This window comes from Phasianus colchicus, chromosome 2, assembly GCF_987193195.1.
Source record: "Phasianus colchicus chromosome 2, bPhaCol1.hap1.1, whole genome shotgun sequence".
Lineage (NCBI taxonomy): Eukaryota > Metazoa > Chordata > Aves > Galliformes > Phasianidae > Phasianus > Phasianus colchicus.
Window position 1 is genome coordinate 61,798,617 of NC_143437.1, and position 8,336 is coordinate 61,806,952.

Genomic DNA, 8,336 nt, shown 5'->3' on the forward strand with positions numbered 1-8,336 from the left:
GCAGTGTGTGTCCACTCATTAATCCCAGTGAACCTCCTGCAAATCTATGAAAAGAAGAGGTAGCCCTCCTAGTGATAAATGCTGAAGGAAATGCAGTCTGCATTAAATTGAGAAGCCCAGAAACAAGATTCTGGCTTAAAAGTCTATTAACGCTGAATTTTAGTGTTGTGTAAGTGTTTCGGACATAAAATTTAGCTTATGCAAGTTGCTGGTTACGGCATACAGTGCTAAAGGCAGTGCTAAAGAGCTAGGCACTATAATTCTTTGGTGAGTCCCTAACCATGGCAAAGCATAAATGTAGTTATTCGTATAGTACTTAATATGATGAAAGCCAGCAGATTTTTGAGGACAGCATCCTGCAAGTTCAAGCACAGTCCATTCCAATCCTTAGGAAAACAAGTAGTCATAGCAAGAGACTGGTTGACTCTGCAGTGAACTTATGGTAAAGCCTTAGTGTGAAAAAGGCTGCATACAGGAGGAGTAATCAAGGTAGGCTGAGGGTGGGAATTCAGAACTTCCTGGGCATTCAGGGTTGGACAAGAGAGACCAGCTGTGAATAAGAGCTGATTAAAGCATTGTTTAAGAAAATTCTACCTGTGCAAATTCATGTGACCCAAAGAGTTGCACTCAAGCATGTTGAGAAAACTGGTCCTTGCAAAGCCTCTAATATCAAAAGGCTGTGGAGTCTGAGAGAGTTTCTTGCTGACCAGAGAAAGATAATGTTATATCTGTTTACAAGGAAAGCCAAAAGGAGATAATGAACAATCACATTGAGTTCTGAGAAAATCATAGACCAAGTCCTTCTGAAACCTCACGTACGCTTCTGTGTACGTGAGGTAGAAGGAGGTAACTGGAAATAATCATTATGTTTATGAAGGGTAAATCACACATTACAAATCTGATGCTCTTTTACAATAAAATGACTGTATACTTGGACCAGGGAAAACATCACCCCAGTAGCTGAGAAAGGTGATGGAGAAGAAGAAGCCAGAGACATGAAAAACTTTAGATGTATCAAAGGAGATTCAGGTGGGCTTTTCTACATGGGGCTGCAGGGCAGGCTGCCCAGGGAGGCTGTGCCAGCTCTGTTCTCAGGGTTTCCAGCCCAGCCTTGCTCAGCCTAAGGAGTTCGACCTGACCTCAGCTGAGCCTGCTGCCAGGGCTGGGCTGCAGATATTCTGAGTGCCCTGCCAGGCACAGCTGTCCTGGGATCCTACAAATATCAGTGACCCAATGTAACCAACTGTATGTCAGCTTCAACTCTTGGAAACTAAAATGCAATACTAAGAACATTGTTATTTTCAGATGTTTAATACTAAAATGAAAAGCTAAGAAATGATATCCTTACACAAGGAAGTAAAGATAATTTAAGTATATGTTCACAACTTTATCTAACAAAGATACTTTCAGCTATATTCTCCAACTATTAAAGTTGAAGGAGTGGGCTATTTACTACCATAAAAGAAGCTGTATTACTCTTTGACTGGTAAAATGAAACTTTTCAAACCAAGAAAGTGTCTTATGCCTCAGAGGGAGTAAATAAACAAAGATGGTTAATAGTAATTTTCACATTGCCAGCCTTTTTGTTAGGTATTTACTCAAACAGGTTTTTCCAATAATTGATTTATTTATTTTTTTTTAACTCCAGAGCTAAAGTTTTGATCTTTCCAGAACATCACAAAGAAAAAAAAAATTGAATTTTGTGCTGTGACTACAGGAATATGATCACCCACTGGTATCTGTGTTTTTCTACACAGAAAATCACAGCTCAGGAAACATAAACTGCAAAGAGAATGGAAAACTCCAGCTGTACGGAAGGGAGCATGAAAAGAACACTGATGACTTAGAGATATCATTATGGAAGCAGCAGTGTAAAACAAAAATAGTCTTGTAACATGCATATTTGATTAACAAAGTGATCTTGTACTTCAGTTGTAATAAACTAATAGATGTATCTCACTTGCCTAAGCAGTACTCAGAACTCATTGCTGCCCATGGAACAATTGTAGTAAAATAATGAAAACTCAGATGGTCTTTAAATATTAAAATTTAAATAGTTATGGAAATATATATTTAAATATATTGAAAAATGAGTTACTACTACGCTCAATACTTCCGACAATAGCAATCAAAACTGTGTCTCATTCATGATGCCCATAGCACAGACAGTGATCAAGGAAATCTACCCTTGAAAGACTTTGAAAGACTGTGAAGATAATAATTGCAAAAGAACTTACTGAAGTCATTCCCTCTTATTCCAAAGTCAAACAGTGTTACTGTAATTTGTTTCCAGCTCTGCAGGGATAATTCTACCAGATATGGCCAGACACAACACATATGCCTAAGTGCAGTCTTCCTAAATTCTTCTAATCTGTACTTCTTATTTGAACATAAAATTCAGAACCTTTCTTTCTATGGTCACAATTTTGTTCATTTATTTTGATACAATTGCTAACAAGTTAATGGAATTTTTAAATATTACGTTGATAAAATAAATGTATACTTAATTTTAAAAAATTGTTTGGAATCAGGCATTCAGATTTATCTGAAAGCATGACAGATGTGGGCTATTTCTTTACTTTACTTAGCTGAAGAATAAACAAGAGCAAACTGAAAAAGTCTTAGTGGGGTTTTTCTCTAGCATAAAGAGGTTAAAGTCAATTTTTGTACTGGGCATATAGGGGTCTTGCTTGGATCCATCAATCCACCTGGGAAATGTTAGCCAATGCAATTTTTTCTTATGGAAAAAAAGGATGATGTAAAAAAGTATACAATACAGACCAACTTTTACTTGCTTCAGAATGCTTATTTGCCTCACTGAGTCAGGATGTTGTTCAGACTTGGGCCAAAACCTGTAATTTGAAGGGATAAATCTAGTAAAGGCACTTATGCGATATACATGAGATACTACAGCACAGTAAGGATATTTTTTTGAGCCAATTTATGCACCTCTTTCCATTGTTTGCTCTCATAATTGCTAAAAGGATGTGATAATTATGGGGAGGTTACATTTCTCTTGTTTAATACAAAAAAGATTTTGCACAGGTAGTTTTTAGACTATCAGTACACAAAAGATGATGCCTTTTGTTCTGGGGAAATTAGGAGTCCTGAAATGAAAAAAAAAGAGAAGGCCCTTATAGGAGAGCTTGAGGAACCTTCCTCTATTGACTGATGATAGAACATTAAAAGATAGCTCAGGTACTGACATGTGGTATGATACCAGCAGGCAGAAAATGGTAGCAGTAAATGGAAATAGTAGGCTCATACAGTTCAATACAAACTATAAGATCATTTATTCTGAACCCGTGGACATCATAAATTATTTATTTTCACCAAATTACCCTTCAGTAGCTTAGTTTCTAGTGCTTGATGAAGAATTGGATATCTTTGACTAAAGCACAGCTTCTGATATAAAGTTTTGTACTGAAGAAATGAAAAATGAAGATTTTTATGATGACCCTTAATTTTTTTTTTCTGTTTTTTCCTATTGATCCAGTCTATCCAGCTGTTAAAAATGTGGGGGGTTTTTTTATTCTTTTTGAATTTTTCTGGCTCTACTCCAGTTTCTAGGCATTGTCTCTATTTCTTTCTCCACAAGATTAAAAAACCCTTTTCTGATGAGAAAATGGCTAGGGAGCACAATCGAGCAGTGCTGAATGCTGAAAATGTCTTTGTCTATTATATTCACAGTTCAGAAAGAACATATTTTTGAGTCATGATAATATCTTCCACATCAACAGAATTGTTCCTCAGTGGAGTCCTCTGTCTTGTATTCATGTTTGTCTTCACCTTGGTACTTAACAACTCTAATCAAATGATTGAGAGCTCTAAGTATCTTACTGTTTTCACATTTTTTAATTCCAGAATGGTAGCTTTTACTGTAACTTTAAAAATATGGACCCCTAAATTTCATAAAGTATTTTACTAGTAACAATCTACACACATGTCCAAGGACAATATAAGGGTTCTTCCTCACTGTTCACATGACACTGCATGACACATGACCTTGTGCAAATTAATTTTTATTTTGTATCTCTTCTAGATCATTGATGCAAATATTGAGTAGCACTGGAATCAATGCAGTGGGTATAGTACCCTAATGGCTTCACTGGATGATGGTGCTGTATTAGTTCTTGTGATTTATCAACCTATTCTGGGATTTCCTAGCTAATCCTTCATGTGCCTAAGTGATAATGCTGATTTGACAAACACAACATTAAACAGAACTCAAGTACTTAGGCAAAAAATTGTGCAGATAACCACATCTACTTAGATATTGTTATTGTTAGTTATTGTTATAAATTGACAACTGTCATGAGACTTGTTTCACTTCTGATGAAAGCTCCATGTTGAGTCATTTTCATTTTGGTTACCATCAACCATTCAGATCCTTTGCACACTCTTCAATTAGTTCCTGGGCAACACAGATGAATGAAAATACTCCTCTCATTATATGCCTCTTACTGCTTCTCCCTCTAAATTAGTCTGAATCTGTATGACTACCCTTTCTCTTCTGCAGATGAAATTATTCATTAGCCTTTTATCTTTTAAGACTTTACGTGAAATACATTGTTATAAAGGCAAGGTTTGGAAATTATTTTTGATTAACATATTTACTAAGCTTAACTGGTATCCTGAGATAAAGCTTTAAGGGAAAAATGAGAAAGATCTAGAAGGATCAGAATGGAGGGAGAAAAAGTCTCTGATTAAAAAAAGAAAAGAAAAAAAAACAACTGTTTTTTTTTTTTTTTTTAGAAATTGTTTTTGGAAAAAGGTTTGATAAGTTATAATCAAAATTATTGATACAATGCCATAAGCTTTTCTATGCGCTTAGTTGTGAAAGAATAAACAGGATGTGTTATGGAAGCATACGTGAAAATGTGTAATTCAGGTGTCATTGAGATGGAATGCCTTGAGCTTTTTGATTTAAAACAGGATTGAGTTCTCTGTTTCATGCTTTCATGGTGAAAACTATACTATTTCATTTACCACATTTACTGCTAACGGTGTAACTGAATTTAATGAGTTATCCCTTTCCACATAATTTTTCAGACCAGTAATTCTCCAGGAAAAAAAAAAGTCTTTAAAGTGACACTGCTTTAAAATTCAGAGGGTGGTTTGTGGGTTTTTTCTTGTTGTTTTATTTTGTTCTTTCAGCTACACTACCTGTGTTTACCACAAATACAGAACTCACTGCAGCAGTGGAATTTCTTTCCTGTAAATGTTTATGAACTTGTAGAAGTCATATTATGACACCAATCCTGTTCAACAAAATCTGAATTAACCTGACAGAATCATAGAATCATTAAGATTGGAAAAGACCTCTAAGATCATCTACTCCAGCTGTCCACCTACCACCACTATTGCCCACAAAACCATGTCCCTAAGTACTACATCTACCCTTTCCTTAAACATCTCCAGGGATGGTCACCCTACCACACCCTGGGCAGCTTGTGCCAATGCATCACTGCACTTTATGGGACAAAATTCTTCTTAATATCCAACCAGACCCTTCCTTGGCAAAACTGGAGGCCACCACCTCTCGTTCTATCACTGTTACCTGCGAGCAGAGGCCAATCACCCTTGCCACAACCCCACAGCACGTGGACCACAGAATTATAACATCACAAAATGGCTTGGTGGATCTTGGTAAGATCATCCAGTTCCAAACTCCTGCCACAGGCAAGGTTTCCAACCACTAATCAGGCATCAGATCTTCACAGGAATAAGCACTGGTTCCAAGAAAAAATAGCTTTAGTAATAGCTTTAGTCTAATATATAAAAAGAAAAAATAGCTTTAAATACTTCAGTCTTTTTCCACTTACGAAGTAGCCATCAGCATAAGATACCAGTATGTGTGGAATATTAAGCATATTTCAATCCATCTTGTAGTCATATAAACGTTTAAGAACATGCTTTGCTTAAGTATTTCTTAAATCAAAGTGGCAGCAATTCAGCTTAAGTGTATACTTAACTGCTTTGCTGGATCAGAATGATTGGGCTTATTGATGTGTTTAAGATTGGAAATGAGATGTATGTGGATTAAAGTTGCCATAATACCATGACAAAGGGCTCTGGATCTGCCCAGATTTCCCCAGATACTTCCATATCTTCATCACTATTGTCACATAGGTTATAGTTCACCACAGCACTTAGGTAAATGCCTTGTCATAACAAAAATGTAGGAGAGGCACGGGTTACATCCTTTTCTGTACCACTTAGAAAGCAGAGGAAAGGTGAACCCTAGTCTTAATTGCTTCTGGTTCCTGAAAAAGGGACTCCATAGAAAAGTTATGCTCTTTTCAAAAAGTATAGACTATGGCTATCCTGGTACAACAGCTAAAATTTTGCAAATTATGCCATATAGAATTTCTCTATTTTGTCTCTTAAATCTAGCTTTCTGGTCCAAATAAGACTTCCTGCAGAAACATAACCAAGAATGTTTATTATCATTTTGAAGAATTAAATTTTCTTTCCTTTTAAATTTTAAAACTGAAATTAATTAATTGCCTATCCTATCTTTTGAAGTCCTTCAGAGCAAAATCAAAAGGCTGAAGAGGGCTTTTAGGACTTTCAAACTCTACACCACATATAAAGAATACATGTTGTTAAGAACAGATAATCCAGAGAACCCCCAAATGCTGGATTTCCCAGTCCAGCAGCAATTTTCTAACAGGATCTCTCTGAAGCAAAGACGTCACAACCATGTTTAACCATGTGATCTCAACACATTCTGCATAATATAGGAGCTGGCCAGAGAATCACTCCATCAATGCTCTTGTGATCCAGCAACTCAGCAGACTCATGTGGTAAGTGACATCAAGTCTTTTCTCACCTTTGGAGAAAATTCACAGGTACAAAGAACATTCCTATATAACTTATTATAACTTATTCCTATATACTATATAACTCTTTTTTTTTTTTTTTTTTTTTTTTTTTTTTTACAAACTAGCATATTTCATAGGAAATGGAGTTGTAAGGCTTCCAGCAAGCTGTAATCCTTAGAAGAAAACCTTTGCTACTCAGTTTAACAGTGGCAGCTGTCCAAGAGAAGAATAAGATGTACATTTGCAATGAGTTGAGCTACTGTCACTTAAATACAGCAGTAATTCTGGGAATAAACCACTGACAATATACAGCTCTGAATTACATCATCTTTTACCTACGATAAAAGGGATTGTAGTGAGTGAGGGAGAGAATGGTTCCTTCCCTCATTCCTGCAGGAAAGGTCACCGTTATCCCACCCGTCTCCCCAAACATTTGAACTCCTCTGCCTCCTCTAGAGGGAACTAAGCCCAGAGTCCAGCTGCCTGTGCGAGTACCATAAAACCTGGCAAGGTCATGCACATCTGTACATACTGATTCTCACAAGGTATGTAGACAAAGAGAGTGCCTTGACTTTTGTACTCCAAAAGGCAAACTATACCGTAAAGAATTCAAGATAAAATGCTCTCACAGAATGAAATGTAGTAGTAGAAACCCTATCTATCAAGGTAATTGTAATGCGTAATGGACACATGATAATTTAATTTTATCCTTCTGCTTTTTGCTGTCCTGTACAGAAGGTATCCTGCTGTGTACATCACAGCATTTACTCAGAAACACTGGCACGACTTCTGAACAGAAAATGTAGTTTGGATGATACTGATGTTTTAAATCTAACCTTCACCACAGATCCTGCAGAGATTAATATGAGTATACCACAGAAAGATCATTAAAAACTTTTGCTCTCATGCTGGAAGTAGATACCTATATCAACTGGTTCTAGTCAGTGAACAAAAAAATTGCAACATCTATACGGATTCAGGGCAGATAAAAGTTTATAGAGCCAAGTCTTACTAGCAATAGTTTACTATCATTGGGTGGCAGTAAACTGGATGGAAATATTTGCTTTTTGCTAGCTCCTGCAGAACTGGTAGAGAGCCTTGCTTCCAGCGATGGTAAAGCAGTCTCTTACTCCTGCTCTGGATGCCCTGTTGTTTCTTTCATTAATGAAGTTAACTGGCCACATGCCCAGCTCTGGTATAGCCCTTGTGGAAGATGCAGCAAGGTAAGTGATCTGGAGAAGATACTGCCCTAGTTATCACAGGAATGCATTTGAGGATCTCACATCACGATCAGACAGCTGTGCAGAAAGGGCAAGTTTCAGGATCAGTGTGGGAGGCCAATAGCAAATTTAGGCAACTGAAAGTGAGGTGAAACAATTGCCCTAAGCCCACTGTAGTTTCTTACCCCGAGTCTCATTTTAAATCAGTGCTGTGATTTTAAATCAGGTAATGTAAAAATCACAGCTGCTTCTGCCTCCTCCATGCTCTTACCTAACTCTGCACATCCCC